Raw genomic sequence first — 15,517 nt, forward strand, 5'->3', positions numbered from 1 at the left:
CTGCTTCATGGCAGATGCCATTTTTTTCTGCACTGCATCTCACAATGGCACACCTAGAAAATAAGGACAGTTGATGTTTATTGATTTCAGTACACCATTCAGTGCAGTCATCCTACAACAGCTAACAGAAAAACTTGTCCACCTAGGTATTAATAACCATATGTGCAACTGGGTCCTGGACTTTCTGATTGGAAGACCCCAAAGAGTATGTGTGGGCAAGAATTCCTCTAAGAGCATCACTACAGAACAGCAGTACCTCGGGGCTGTGTGCTAAGCCCAGTGCTGTTTATTATCTTGACTCATGTCTGTAAAGCCAAATTTAACACCAATCACATTATTAAGTTTGTGGATGGCACTATAGTTGTGAGCCTCATCAGCAAAGGAGAAGTAAAAGCCTACAGGGAAGAAATGAGTTATTTGACTGACTGGTGTGCCAGGTATAATCTTGACCTCAATGTCAGCAAAACCAAGGAGATCATAATTGACTTCAGGAGAGTACAACTAGATCATTCTCCTCTCAAGATAAATGGGGATGTAGTGGAAAGGGTAAAGAAAACAAAATTCGTGGGGTCTACATATCAGAGAATCTTTTGGGGTTATCCAATACCATTCACACAGTAAACAAGGCCAATCAATGCATGCACTTCCTGAGGAGACTAAGGAAAGCAAGCCTACCTCCCTCTATCCTCTCCACCTTCTATAGGGGTACCATAGAAAGTATCTTAACATGCAACTTCATGGTGTAGTACGGGAGCTGTTCAGCTGCAGATCAGAAAGCCCTACAAAAGATAGTCAGAGTTGTGGAGAAAAGAATGGGATTCAAACTTCCAGACATAAAGATTCTATACACAACACATTACAACAGAACAACAAAAATAACAAGTGAGCCTACTTAATAAATTAGCACGTATCCTGGCATGTCTAAGGGTCAGCTTCTAGTGTTTTCTCCTATTTACCTGATGAATCTGGGCATCTTGGGGCAATGCAGCAATTGTCTCATGTACACAGACAAGCCTCTGCTCTGACCACCCAACCCTACAAACTGTGAGAGATGCACTTACATAGCCAAACTGGAAGCAAAGCTCTCTTCACCCAAGACTGGACTAGACAGTCAAGAGGAGAAGGTAAACACATGCACCACACCACACTCATCACATAGTCCCTCAAAACCTGCACCACCAAAACACACACATAGAAACATGAAACACACAACTACATTCACAGAGGCTCTCAATAAAAATCTGCTCAAGCAACAGAGACCTCCAAAGCAGAAACACAAGCAACTTCCAACCCCAACACAACCCAAATGACACATTGCCCAGAAACTCAGTGTGCCAGTCAACCACAGCCCATAAGGCATAACAACGTACCTAACACTCTAGTCATGGGTGACTCTATAGTCAGGCACAATGATGTTCCACTCACCAGGCTAAACAAGGAGAAAGTTACTGTCAGCTGCCTGTCGGGTGCCAGGATCTGCCACATAACGCATTCACTCAGGTCACTCTACAACAAGTGCAAATATGACTCTGTCATTGTCCATGTTGGTGTGAATGAGCTGAGACGTACCTCCCCGGACTACATGGAAAGAGGCATGGAAGAGCTCTCCGATCCTGTAGACCAGACAGGCATGACTCTAGCCCTGAGTAGCATCCTGCCATCACCCAGAATGATACCACAGTACAAGGACAAAATAATTGACTTCAACAATTGGTTAAGCTTCTGGTGTCATTCTAAGGGGATCCAGTATCTGTCTGCCTGGAATGACATGATCGACAGACCATGATGCTTTGCCAGAGATGGTCAGCACCTGTCACCCTTGGGATTCCGGATACTGGCTAAGGCTCTTGCCACCCCTATAGTGCCTTTTTTAGGCAAGGTTAAAATGACAAATTCATCACCTTAATAGGTACAAGCAAGCAAAATCTGAGGGGAATGCTAGAAGTCTAAACCTCAAAATGCATTCACTCGAGGCACTCCTTAAAATAAGAACATCAACATCTGTGCAGTGACAGAGAACTGGCTCAAGGCTCCAGAGAGCACCCCTGAATTACCAGACTATAATTCATACCACACCTTTCGGCCACCTAACCTGGACTGAAACACTAAAGGCGGAGGCGTGTCCATATTCATTAAGGATATCCACACCTCCAGGCTAGTTGCTCAGCATAATGCATCCGTGATTATCCAAGTGCAACTAACTCTGGGCCAGACCAATATCCAAATTGTAACTTGCTACAGATCCCCCACCATGCCCCAGGATTTCCACTCCTCATTTCTTGATACACTGGAAAATATTAGGGTACAACCCAACACCCTAATAATGGGTGAGTTTAATAACCCCACCATTAACTGGGAAAACTACTCATGTATCAACTCTTTTGCTCAACATTTTCTAGAATTCATAAATTCCAATGCCTTGGATCAACTTATCCACACACCCACCAGGGGCAGCAATATCCTAGACCTGGTCATTACCAACATGGGCGACCGGTGTTCTTCACCAGAGGTCAATTCCTTGGTCAGATCTGACCACAAGCTAATCACCCTAGACATCCACATCCCGCCCCCTCCCACTGTCAGGGAAACCACCATAAAAACTTTCTCCAAAGCCAACTTCACACTTCTTAAGACAGAAGTGGCAAACTTCACAACACCCATGCAGACAGACAATAGATAAATGACTGCTGAATCCTACACAAATGCACTTTATAAGCACTTACACGATTGCATGGATCGTGCTATCTCTAACAGAATGAAGATGCTATCCTCCAAAAAAAGGAAGCCAATTTGGTGGTCTCCCGCCATAAACAAACTCTACAACAGAAGAAAGAAACTGTTGCACAAAAGAGTAAAATCCCTTGATTGGAGGAACTCCCTGGGCAGCTTCAGTAAAAAGCTGAGATCTCTCATAAAATCCTCCAAAGCTAGCTACAAAAGCAAAATCACAACAACCACAAAGCATTCTATAGCTATGTCAAGAATCTCAGTGGCAACACCCAGATCTGCTCTGAGTTACAGCACAATGGTACTAAATATACAGAACCAAATGATATTGCCAACATCCTGGCAGATGAGTTCAGTGCTAACTTTATCCCATTCTCACCCCCTAAAGGGCCCATCTCTATACTGGAAGAATGCAAAGTTCCTGTAATTATGGCTGCACAGGTAAAAATTACACTCTCCAAAGCCAAGAACACAACATCCATGGGACCTGGCAACATCCCAGGCTGCGTTCTACACAAACTGCAGAAAGAACTGGCACCCCACCTAAGCACCATGTTCAATCATAGCCTCACCTTAGGCTTTGTGCCCACTGAATGGCTCACAGCAACGGTTATCCCACTCCCTAAAGGGGGAGCCACCACAGACCCCAGGAACTACTGCCCGATTAGGCTAATATGCCTGGTCTGCAAGGCCATGGAACGTATCATTATGGATCTTATACACAAAGACATTGGTAATCTCCAAACTCTGGGCCCCACCCAGTTCGGGTTTGTAAAAGGTAGATCATGTCTCCTAAACCTGATAGACTTCTTTGAAGCAGTCACCAAAGCTGTATACGAGGGTAACGTGGTTCACGCAGCCTATCTAGATCTCGCCAAGGCTTTTGACACCATCCCCCACTCTGGAATTATAGATAAACTCACTAAACTAGGTATAAATCCCTATGTCACAAGATGGGTTGCCAACTGGCTCACTGACAGAACTCACACTGTAAAAATAGCAGACTCCAAATCTGACTTCAGACCAGTGACAAGTGGAATACCACAGGGTTAAGTCCTGGATCCTCTCCTGTTTGGTATTTACATTTCCTAAGTACAGGCTAACACAGAAGGTCTTTGGCTAATGAAGTTCACAGATGACTGCAAACTAGGAGCCATAATCGAACTCCTAATGATGTGGACATCCTACAAAAGGGCCTCAAGGAGACAGATGCCTGGTGTCAAAGCCATGGCCTCAAGCTCAATGCCAAAAAGTGCATTGTCATCCCCTTTGGTAAAACCTCTGCACCCATGAGCTACCACATAGGTGATAGTCTACTTGACACCGAAAGTGTGATAAAAAACCTTGGGACACAGGTGGACAGTAGTCTCTCCTTTAATAATCACATTGCCACAGTAGTCAGGAAATCCTTCTACGTGGCACACCTCATCACAAAAGGTTTCTCATCCAGGAAATAAAAGTCATTGTTCCTCTCTACTCATCACTCATTAGACCCATTATAGAGTACAACACCCCTTTTGGTATGTACCTCACAAGACATCTACAACAACTGGAAAGGCCGCAGAAATACCTCACAAAGAGGATTATCAGCCTCAAACAGATGCCCTGTGCAGACCATCTAAAAAAACTCCAGCTTTACTCTGTCGCATATCGCCTACTCAGAGGCGATCACATGTCAAACCCAGAGCTGTTGGACATGCTCCACTTAAAGAAATCTCAATCCGTCTGAGCTATACGCCCTAGGGACCTAAACCTACAATAAACAGAACATGCCAGAGGGATAAATTCCTGTCCCAGAGACTTCCCATACTCTGGAACAAGCTACCTATCTATATCCAACAAAGCTCCTCATTAGCACTCTTCAAGAAAAATCTTGATGATTGGATAGGAAATAGGAAATTCACCCCCGGGATCACCTCTGTGCCTCTGCTCGACAGGGGCACAGGAAAATAATTTTCTTGGGTGGCGAAAGACGGTACATTTTTGGCTAGACTTATATAGGCCCTAGTGCCAATAGCCTAGTTCCTACCTATGAACCTGCTTTTGAACTGTTCATAGGCCTTTCGTCTGGCAGAAGATAACACAGCATATGCTGTAAAACAACCAGGTTCAAGAAGACTTTCTTCCCTCAAGCGATTAGAATCTTGAACTCTGGTATTAATCTCAGGGATGTGAGCTGCTGACAAATCTTGTGATAACCAAACAATAGTGCAATAACAATAAGACAACACATCCGGGTTATCAGTTTACAAGAAAGTCATGTGCAACACAACTGTTAGATGTTCTCACAATTTAAAGAATGCAAAAATTACATTGTGCAATAAGTACAGGTGCAATAAGAAATGAATGAAATGCTAGAGTGGTGTATAGAATAATTCTAGTAATAAGTAATACAAAATGTCTAGAGAAAGGTTAATGTTAGGTCTGATACACGTGTAACTGCATGCATGTATATGCCTCTTCTAAACATGTTTAGACAATGGGCTTACTGTACATCAGTACCCTGACTGGAGAACAAGCTTTCTCCAGCAGGGTGTTAATGTACAGGTAATACCTACAGAAAAAAATGCCAGAGGCTACACAGCAGCATAGCAAGCTAGTGTGGAGCTCGGACTGAGAGAACAGAATGGTTGCCATTATTTTACACTTCAGTGCTTCTGCTGTTCAGCGAGTATAAAATAAAATAAAAGTAAAATTAAAAAAAAAATGTTTGTGTGTGAAAGTGTGTGTGTGTGTGTGTGTTTGTGAGAGAGAGATCAGTTGAGCTATTATTTTACACCCACTAAGCAGCGCTTTTGCTGTTTAGCAAGTGTAAAATAAAATAAGCATGTATGAGTCAGTGTATGGAAGTGTATGCCTGTATGAGTGTGAGTGAGAGATCAGTTAAGTTGCTATTTTACACTGGCTAAGCAGTGCTTTTGCTGTTTAGCAAGTGTAAAATAAAAAGTGCGTGCGTGTGTGTGTGTGTGTGTGTGTGTGTGTGTGTGTGTGTGTGTGTGTGTGTGTGTGTGTGCGTGTGTGCGTGTGTGTGTGTGTGTAAGAGGGAGAGAGAGAGTGAAAGCGATCGAACAATCCCTGGTAGTGTGTTTGTGTTTGTGTGTGTGTGTGTGTGTGTGTGTGTGTGTGTGTGTGTGTGTGTGTGTGTGTGTGTGTGTGTGTGCATGTGTGTGTGTGTGTGTGTGTGTGTGTGTGTGTGTGTGTGTGTGTGTGTGTGTGTGTGTGTGTGTGTGTGTGTGTGTGTGTGTGTGTGTGTGTGTGTGTGTGTGTGTGTGTGTGTGTGAGAGATTGAAGAGAGAATGATCTCTGGCAGCAGCAACAGTTTTAAGTACCTCTTGTCCTCTTACATACTTGTCAACCTCTTAGCACAAGAAATCTGGACAAAGACTAACATAATTGGGGGGGTGCTATGAAACAGGAACACATTTTAAATATTGCTCTTATAAACTTTGAAACTTGCTAGAAGAACAGGATTTGTGTTGTTAGCATGTGTTTTCTGAAGGATATGAAATCTGAAACTCAAATGCATGTCATCTGAAGGAAATAAAACTTTGAAATTCAAATATATGTAATTGTTCAGTAAATTCTGTCTCCCATGACTGGCAATAAACCAAACATTTTGAGTAAGGGACAAAAAATATAAAGTAAATACCAAGATTTTTTAAAGTGTTAAATTTTTGGATGTAAAATGCTTCCTCCAACACCATTAACATATACTTACAAGTATGAAACATTAGGTGGAGGAACTATTTTACATCAAAAATATATTAAAAAAAATAGTACTTAAATAATACATAAGTAAGTGAAACACAACAATTTTAAAGGAAGCCCATTCTTTAAGTGCAATAATGCCCTCCAGGGCATGTTTTAATATGTAATTAATGCCCTTCTATGGGGTGTAAAGGCCCCCTCACAACACCCCTGGGTGGGCATTAATTATACATTAACACACACCTTGTTGGACATCATTCTTGCATAATTATTTCTACATATTTATCTCTCAATTCGAGCATGATACAAGTAATTTTGTTTAGACTTCACTTGTGGTGTCTAAATGATGATAACATTTATTTTGACTTTGACTATTGAGAAGCTTGGGAAACTGCCACTGCATTTATGGAATTGCTATTGCAGTTAAAGCTGTATGCCATTAAATGCCTAGGACTTAACATGTATATAATTGTAAATGTAGTTACAAAATCATCATCATCATCATCCCCCTTTTTCCCATTTACATGGGGTTGGGGTATCGTATTAACTGTCACCAACTCTCTCGATTCAGTGCCACTCTCCTGCCTTCTTCAACACTCATGCCTGACTGTCGCAGATCTTCTTTCACACAATCCATCTACCTCTTTGCTGGACACCCTTGCTTCCTCTTACCTTCTTCCTGTCTGTCCCAAATCTCCCTCACCAGATTGTCTTCTGCTTTTCTACACATGTGCCCATACCATCGTAATCTGTTTTCTTTGATCTTTTCTGCAATTGGAGCTACTTTGTCTTCTGCTCTTATGTCCTCATTTCTTCACCTGTCCTGCAGTGTGCATCCTACCACCTTTCTCAGGCACTTCATTTCCATCACCTCTAGCTTCTTCAACTGTTCTGCCTTTACTGCCCAGGTTTCTGTACCATACAGTAGTACTGGTCGCACCACTGTCTTGTACACCTTACTTTTCAGCTTCTTTGGCATTCTTCTGTCATAGACTACACCTGATACTCTATGCCAGTTGGCTGCAGCCCCTCTGATTCTAGCTTTGACCTCTTCATTCAGACTACCCTTCTCCTCAACCACCCCACCCAGATACTTGAAGCTGTTTACATTATCTTCCCATCTATCTCTATTCTCAGCTTCTTCTGATTTCCCCAATCTGCTGCCATTACCACTGTCTTATCTGTGCTTAGTTTCATCCCATGTGCCTTCAGATTTGCATTCCATTTCTCCTATCCTTTGCTGAAGTTCTAGATCAGAGTCTGCCTGTACTGCCACATCGTCTGCATACAGACCCCTCCAACCTGTTTGCTGATGTAGTCCATTACCAGTATGAACAGCAGTGAGCTCAGAGCTGAACCCTGGTGTACACCCACTCCCACTGGGAACCCCTCAGTGAGGCCAAACACTGTTCGTACTTGAGTCACTGGGTCCTTGTACATAGCCTGTACTAATTCTACTAATGTTTCTGGGACTTCAAACCACCGCAGTACTGCCCAGATCAGCTTTCTTGGGACCTTGTCATATGCTTTCTCCAAGTCTAGGAAAGCCCAGTTTGACTCTCTCCTCTTCTCTTGTTTCTTCTCAAGTATCTGTCTCAATACAAACATCGGGTCAATTGTGCTGCATCCTGATCTGAATCCGAACTGTTCATCTTCCATCTTACATTCTACTATTCTGTGTATCCGTTTATCAATCACCCTCTCCAGAACTTTCATGCAATGTGGTAGGAGTTTGATCCCTCTGTACTATCCACAGTTGCGGATGTCCCCTTTGTTCTTGTACACTGGCACGAGTATGCTTATTCTCCAGTCATCTGGGATACGCCTTTCTCTCCACACTGCAATTAGTACCCTCATGAGCCATTTCTCCCCTAGCTCACCCAGCATCTTTATCATACCTGCTGTGACCTCATCTGAGCCTGCTGCTTTCCCTGACTTCATTTTCCTTAGTGCTGCTCTTACATCTTCTAAGCTGGGCTCCTCTTCTACTCTCATTGTAGGCTGTTTCTGGGGTAGTACCGCTTCTGTGGGGTTTTCTTCATTCAGAAGCTGCTGGAAATACTTCCATCTGCCTTTGATGTCCTGTGGGCTGGTAAGCAGGTTGTTGCTGGAATCCCTTATAAAGGGTGTCTGACTATCTTCTTTATCTTTTTGTCTTTGCCTTGCAACCTGGTATAGTTTCTTTGTGCCCCTTACTGAGTCACTTTCTAGAAGCTGATAGAATGCCTCTGATGCCATATTCTTTGCTATTGCAACTTCTCTCTTAGTTTCTTTGTTAGCCAACCAGTAGTCCTTCCTAGCTTGGTCAGTCTTTTCAATCTCCCACTTCTTCCTGCACTCCTTCTTTCTTTTGATTACTTCCTGCCCTTCTGCATTCCACCACCAGCTTTCCTTATGTACCTTATTTCCATACCAGACTCGGCCACATATCTTTCTGTAGTCCTAACGCATGCTGTTTTTAGGTGCTGCCACTCTTCTTCAACTCCACGTTTTTCCTCTTCTTCATGGGGTGCTTGAGCCCTGAGTAATTCCTTGAACTGTTGTACTTTCTCTCCAGTCAACTTCCAGGTCTTCAGCCTGGGCTCTGTTGACCTTAGAGTCTTCTCTGACCACTGCTTGCAGCTGATTGTGGCAACTACTGGTTTATGCTGTGAACCGACTGTTTCACTGGGGATGACTTTGCAGTTATGGATTCTACCCCAATGCCTTTTCCTTACTAGGAGGAAGTCTACCTGAGTTGCATGTTGGCTACTCTTGTATGTGATCTTGTGACTGTCTCTCTTTCTGAACCATGTGTTGGCTACTATCAATCCATTTGCCAGACAGAAGTCCAGAATGGCTTCTCCTTCTTTATTCCTATTGCTCCACACATGTGGACCCAGGCAGTCCTCATATCCTGTTCTGTCTGTCCCAATATGTGCATTTAAGTCACCCATTATCAACACCAATTCATGTTGTCCTGCTTTATCTAGTCTAGTAGGTCCTGCAACTGCTGTCTGAATGCATTCTTTTCCTCACTATCACAACCCTGCTGTGGGGCATAGGCTGAGATTATGAATACTGTCCTATCATTACACTGGAGTCTGATTGCCATGAGTCTGTCATTAATTCTGATGATATCTCTCACTGACTTCTGAAGTCTCGGTCTCACCACAATTCCTACACCATTTCTAGCCTGTCCACCACCTGAGTAGTAGAGTCTGGATCCCAAGCCAAGTGGCTTTGTTGCACTGCCCTTCCAGCTTGTGTCTTGGATACATAGGATGTCCAGCCTCCTCCGTATCATCATGTCATCCACTTCTAAGCTGCTTACTGTCAGTGAACCTACATTAAGTGTAGCAATTCTCAGTTCATGTTTGGCAGGTTAGTTGGTTTTATGTCCAGCTTTCACTCAACAGAGCTATCCCAGGTAACCCAGGCTGGGCAACTAGAAACCGGCCAGCCAGTAGCCTATTGACCCAGGGCTGCTGGGCTTTTATGGCGGGCACACACTGGCCAATAGGGGCATATATACCCTTCCCACCGTTAGCATGGGTCCCTGGCATGGGTCAGAGAGTAGGCCGGGTCCTCAACCCACTTATCACCGGTAACTACCCATGCCCATTTTTTTTTTTGGCGACAATCAACATGACCGAATCACCTAGAGCCATATTTTACAGCGTCGAATAGCTAGCCCTGCCACAGCGCACAGTTTGTGATCCGTGTTCTCCTATCTTGAGGATACTGCACACCACAATAGATGCCCAAAGCGGTATGTCTTTTTACAACTCTTCCCCATATTGGGCACCATGTAGAGTCTGTGCTGCTGCCCACAGCTCCATTCATTGGTGAGTTTGAGATGGAAACACTCAGCATGTTTTTCGGACATGGGAGAAACCCCATGGAGACACAGAGAAAACATGCAAACTCCAAACAGGCATTAGTCGGAGGTCAAGATCGAACCTTGTACCTTGTGCATTGGAGGCGAAGACATAACCACTAAGCCATATGGTCTTTAATGTAGTTACAAAATGTGGGCTGCTAAACTCTGACTTATCTACTTTCCCATTCCCATGGTAGGGATCATGCTAACCCCATTAAGTTTATTAAAAAGGTTTACAAAGTTTATAAAAACTCTTTATGAGAAGATGGAATATGGTTTCTGTGAGTGGAATTATATTTAATGGAATTTTTTATACTACTCTATAGATTTTGTATATAATTTGATATTTGGTATATGGAATATACTGTGGAAGATTTGATGTTTTAATATTTTAAAAAAATGTAGCCATGTGACAATATAACATGATGGTATTTTTAGTATTAGTAGACATACATAATCTGACATTTGGTACACAGGGAAAAAAAAATTGCTGGGCCAAAAAAAAAAAAACAATAGACAAAATAAATGTGCCCCCCCACATATACCTACTCCGACATCACACTACAGTGGAGGAAACGGCAAACTCCCAACAATGGCCCAGTGATATTTTCCCTGGGAAAAAAAATCTCTGTTCTGGCCATTCAACATTTCCTGCTTTCGGTTAAGCAGTGTTGAGGTAAGGGTGTTTTTAGCGGTCAGTCTTCTGATATAGACCAGTTTTAATAAAGTAGTGGCATTTTTAGATAATTTTCCTGTGGTTCCTACTGTGTTTACTGTTTGTCGACATATTTTGGTTCCTTCTTATATTCAAAAGGCAGTCATGAAACAAAACTTTCGTCACTAGGAGGTCAGCCAAAGCTCTTTATTCCAAAAACAAGTGAACAAGGCTGAAGCCAGCCATAAAAACGTGTAAACGCCTTAATCCTCTGATAAGATAACAGATGCTATGCTTTTCTTTCAAAAACTTCATCAGACAATCAGTACATCCAGTTAACACAGTATATATAACATTTACCATCAATTAATTAATTAAAATTATTTCAAAATTTAAAGACACATCAAGATTAAAATTGTGAAAGAAGTCATTTAAAAATGCCATTTGAAAATGCTATACATATAACTATTTGTAAGAATTCATAGGGCATATGTATACAACATTTAAAAATATTTAAAAATATATGCAATTACATGTTTCCATTAATGTTTCAAAAAATGCATAAAATTATAGTATGATGATCTTGTAATAATAAAGTGCTACTGCAGAAAAATCAATTCAATTCTCATGTGTTGTAACTACCACATGAAATAAAAAACACAAGCATCTAAATATGAAAATACCTATAAATTCTCATATATAAAACTTGAAACCTAAAAACTTTATGAAGATGTTTTCATAAGAAAAACTTGTTAAAATTCATAAATTCATATGAAATGACCTGGATGAAACAAATAAAATGGCATGATATGAGCCTAAATCAAATGTAATAGAGCCCTCTTGTGGTCATAAAAATTATTACCGCAAAACAATTTTCTTACAGTTTTGCAGCTCTTAATTTAAGTAATGGTAATATAGATATATTATCGTTAAGTCCCAGGAATTTATCTGCGTTTAGGGCCATTTGCCACCACAGCTCTCTATATTCGATTCTGGTCTCCCAAGGACCTCCCCTAACATCCTTTAAAATACTTTCTATAACTAGGAACTTGAATTTGTAATCTTCACATACTTTGCTATGCTTATATAGGGCATTACTCTCCTTTTTAATAGATATTTCATAGATGTGTTCATAAATTCTTTTTCTCAAAGCTCTTTCAGATTTCCCTATATAAAAAGCCCCACATTTTTCACAAAATGCTAGGTATACTATCCCTTTGGTGTCACAATTGAAGTATTCCTGACTATTGATGGCTTAGATAAGATATAAACTTGGGGTAATTATATCATCATCTGTGCAAAAAAATTTACCACCTTTAGCTTAGAAAAGGAATAAAGAAATAACACTTAATTACAAAATTAATTTTAAATATGGAGAACCAAGAATATAATAATATCTCTAGGGAGCATGGGAGATTGCAAGCTTCATTTCCATCACACCCATACCTATGAACTGATTTTCATGGATGTCTGAGATTTTGGCTCCTTACCCCTTTTAAAACTTCTGATTTGGGGAGAAAAAGTGGTAGATTACATTCAATAAGTAATGACAATTATTAGTGTTACAGGCTTCTTTTATTTCTGGAAATGTATGTTAATTCACATTCTCTTTTTTTGTTAACTTTTCCAAGTTAATAGTAATAATATTTTTTTTAAGTGCTCCTTATTTGAGGCATTTGTCCCTATTTCTTGATTTGTCTCTGATTCTGGATGCAAGAAGTTGAGAGCAGTGACCACAGCACTGTCACAGTGGTTACAAAGGTTTATATGGTAGCCCATATAAAACACTAAGCAGAATCAATCAAGTAATTATTCCTCTATGTAATGCAATGATCTGTCCAATTCCTGAATTTAGCCAAGCATTCCGTAGTCTACTCACCAAACAGCTGCTGCAGCTTTCTAAAGCCAGTAATTTCAGGGTAAGGAAAATTCAGGGGTTAGAAAACTGTAGTTATTCTAAAATACTACAGCAGTTGCTGCTTTATTCATTTGCATACAGACTACTCATGAAAAACTTCTGTCTTGTCTTGACAGCAGTGTCAAATCCAGTGTTATATGAGCAGAGTTTGAGGTGCCAATACACAATGCCTATGATGTCTATGAAAAAGATCCACACAGTACTGAAGCAAGGAAACAGACTATTAGTAACCTCAATAATAAGCTCAATGAATGCATGAAGCACTACCTACAAAGGACAACAACAATCAAACTGTAAAGCAGAAACAATGACCATTGAACCACTTCAGTGTCCATGATTACTGTCCATATATTCTAGCACAGGAACAGAAAACGTTCAACCAAGAAGTTAGTCATTTTCAGATACTCAAGTCCAGTTTTCATTTCCTATGGCTGTCTACAATAACCCAGTGTCAGTATATAGTATACAGATAGAACACATCAATCAGAAACACTTGATAAAATACCCTGCTGATAATGTCATAAAAATTGTTCGCCTCCCAAGCATGACGTACCTTTGTCTAAAGCCTGTATGAAGTTAAAATGTTCTTCCAAACTCTGTCTGGGGTTCCTCCCATCTCCCAAAAACAAGCTGGGTGTTTCCACCTCAAACCTACCCAAAATTTAATGGGGTCATGGGCAGCAGTTAAGATTCTAGGTGGTGCCTATTAGGGAAGAGATTTGCAGACCAACTGCTTTAAGCATTAACAGTTCTGTACACTGTCCTCTAGTTTCAGAACTACGCACTCAATGCAGGAAAAAATGGTGATTTGGTTATGTTGACTAATGTTGCCAATAAAGGGCATGGCTATTTGCCAGTGACAAGTGGGCTACTGACCTGGCCTACTCCAAACTACACCTGGGTCCATGTGCCTCTATTGGCAAAAATGTGCCTGCCATACAGCCCACTAGCTTTAGGTCAATAAACTAAAGGTCAGCTGGTGTCCAGTTGCCCAGACTGGGTTAGCTGGGATAGCTCTATTGAGTCAAAGCTGGTTGTAAAATCAATCAACCTGACAAATATGAACTAAGGATGTCTACACTCAGTGTAGGCTCACTGACAGGATGCAGCTTGGAAGTGGATGTTATGACAATTAGCAGGGGCCTGGACATCCTCTGTATCAAGGAGACAAGATGGAAGGATAGTGCAACAAAGCCACTTGGCTTGGGATCCAGAAGATACCACTCAGGAGGGCAGGCTAGGAATTGTAGGGTGGGATAGTCTTTCACTCCAGTCAACTTCCATGTCTTCATCCAAGTCTTTGTTGAACTTAGAGCCTTTTCTCACCATTGCTTGTATCTGATTGTGGCTACCTGAGGTTTATACTTTGGGCCGACAGTTTCACTGGGGATGACTATGCAATCTGGAAATCTACTCCAGTGCCCTTTCCTTACTAGGAGGACGTCTGCCTAAGTTGCATGTTGAATGTCCTTTTTTCTTTTTTATTCCTTTTGCACCACTCATGTTGACATAAGTAATACTCATATTCTGTTCTGTTCATCCTGAAATGAGAATTCAGTCTCCCCATTATCTATACCAACTTATGTTGTCCTGGTTTATCTAGCAGATTCAGCAACTGCTGTGCGAGTGCATACTTTTACTCACTAACACAACCCTGCTATGGGAACAGGCTGAGATTATGAATACTGCTCCATCTTTACAATAAAGTCTGATTGCCATGAGCCTATCACGAATTCTGATAACATACCTCAATGTCTTCAGAAGACTTTCCCACCGCACAGTTCCCAGTCTGTCCTCATCTTTATCTTTACACATGTTTAGAAATATCACTGACAGAAAATTACAGATCAACAAACACATACATATTTTTTGATGTTTGTCTAACAGAATATTCAACATTTTTTTACTGTGATGAATGCAGTTTCACAAATGATATAAAAGTAGCTTTATTAACCTAACATTCCAGTCTGTTGACCTTCAGCTAACAGGAATTCATGCTGAGTTAAGCACAACAACAAACGTAGGCAGTGCAGCACCCACCAAGATAAAATCACTCTCAAACTAAACAAACAGCTCAGAGGACAAATAAGTCTACCAAAGCCAAACTTGAGGTAAGTCTGGCCTCCCAAGCCAAGGACAAACACAAGGAATTCTTTAGCTATGTCCGCAACCTCAAAGGCAATACACAATTGTGTGCAGAGCTCATTGTAAATGGAGCCACCTATACTAAGCCAGAAGACACAGCAAACCTCCTGGCTGATAAATCCAGCTCCAGCTTTACTCCTCTCTCCCCCTCAACCTTCCCTCAGGAAAGACCAAATATATCTCCCCTACTCTTACTAGGGAATATGTCGTTAATGCTCTCACTAAGACCAAGAACACTGCATCAATGAGCCCCAACAATATCCCAGGATGCCTTCTTAATAGCATGAAACATGACCTATCAGGGCCTCTGGAATTACTATTTAACTGTAGCCTCCAAAAAGGCTTTGTGCCTCATGAATGCAGAAAGGCAACAGTCATCCCTCTGTACAAAGGTGGGCCATCTACAGACCATGGAAACTGCAGACCCATAAGTCTCACTAGTCTTATATGTAAAGCCATGGAAAGAATTATTGTGGAGATGATCAGTAGAGATATAGTAAAC

The 15,517-nt window shown here is 41.3% G+C and overlaps 1 protein-coding gene across 1 annotated transcript in view; it reads right to left on the bottom strand.

The window, feature by feature from the left end:
* LOC122815309 (zinc-binding protein A33-like) overlaps nucleotides 1-15,517 on the bottom strand; it is an 807,460-nt gene that overhangs the window by 392,027 nt on the left and 399,916 nt on the right. The window lies entirely within an intron of this gene.

Source organism: Protopterus annectens, chromosome 11.part0, assembly GCF_019279795.1.
Source record: "Protopterus annectens isolate FY-2018-M chromosome 11.part0, PAN1.0, whole genome shotgun sequence".
NCBI lineage: Eukaryota > Metazoa > Chordata > Ceratodontiformes > Protopteridae > Protopterus > Protopterus annectens.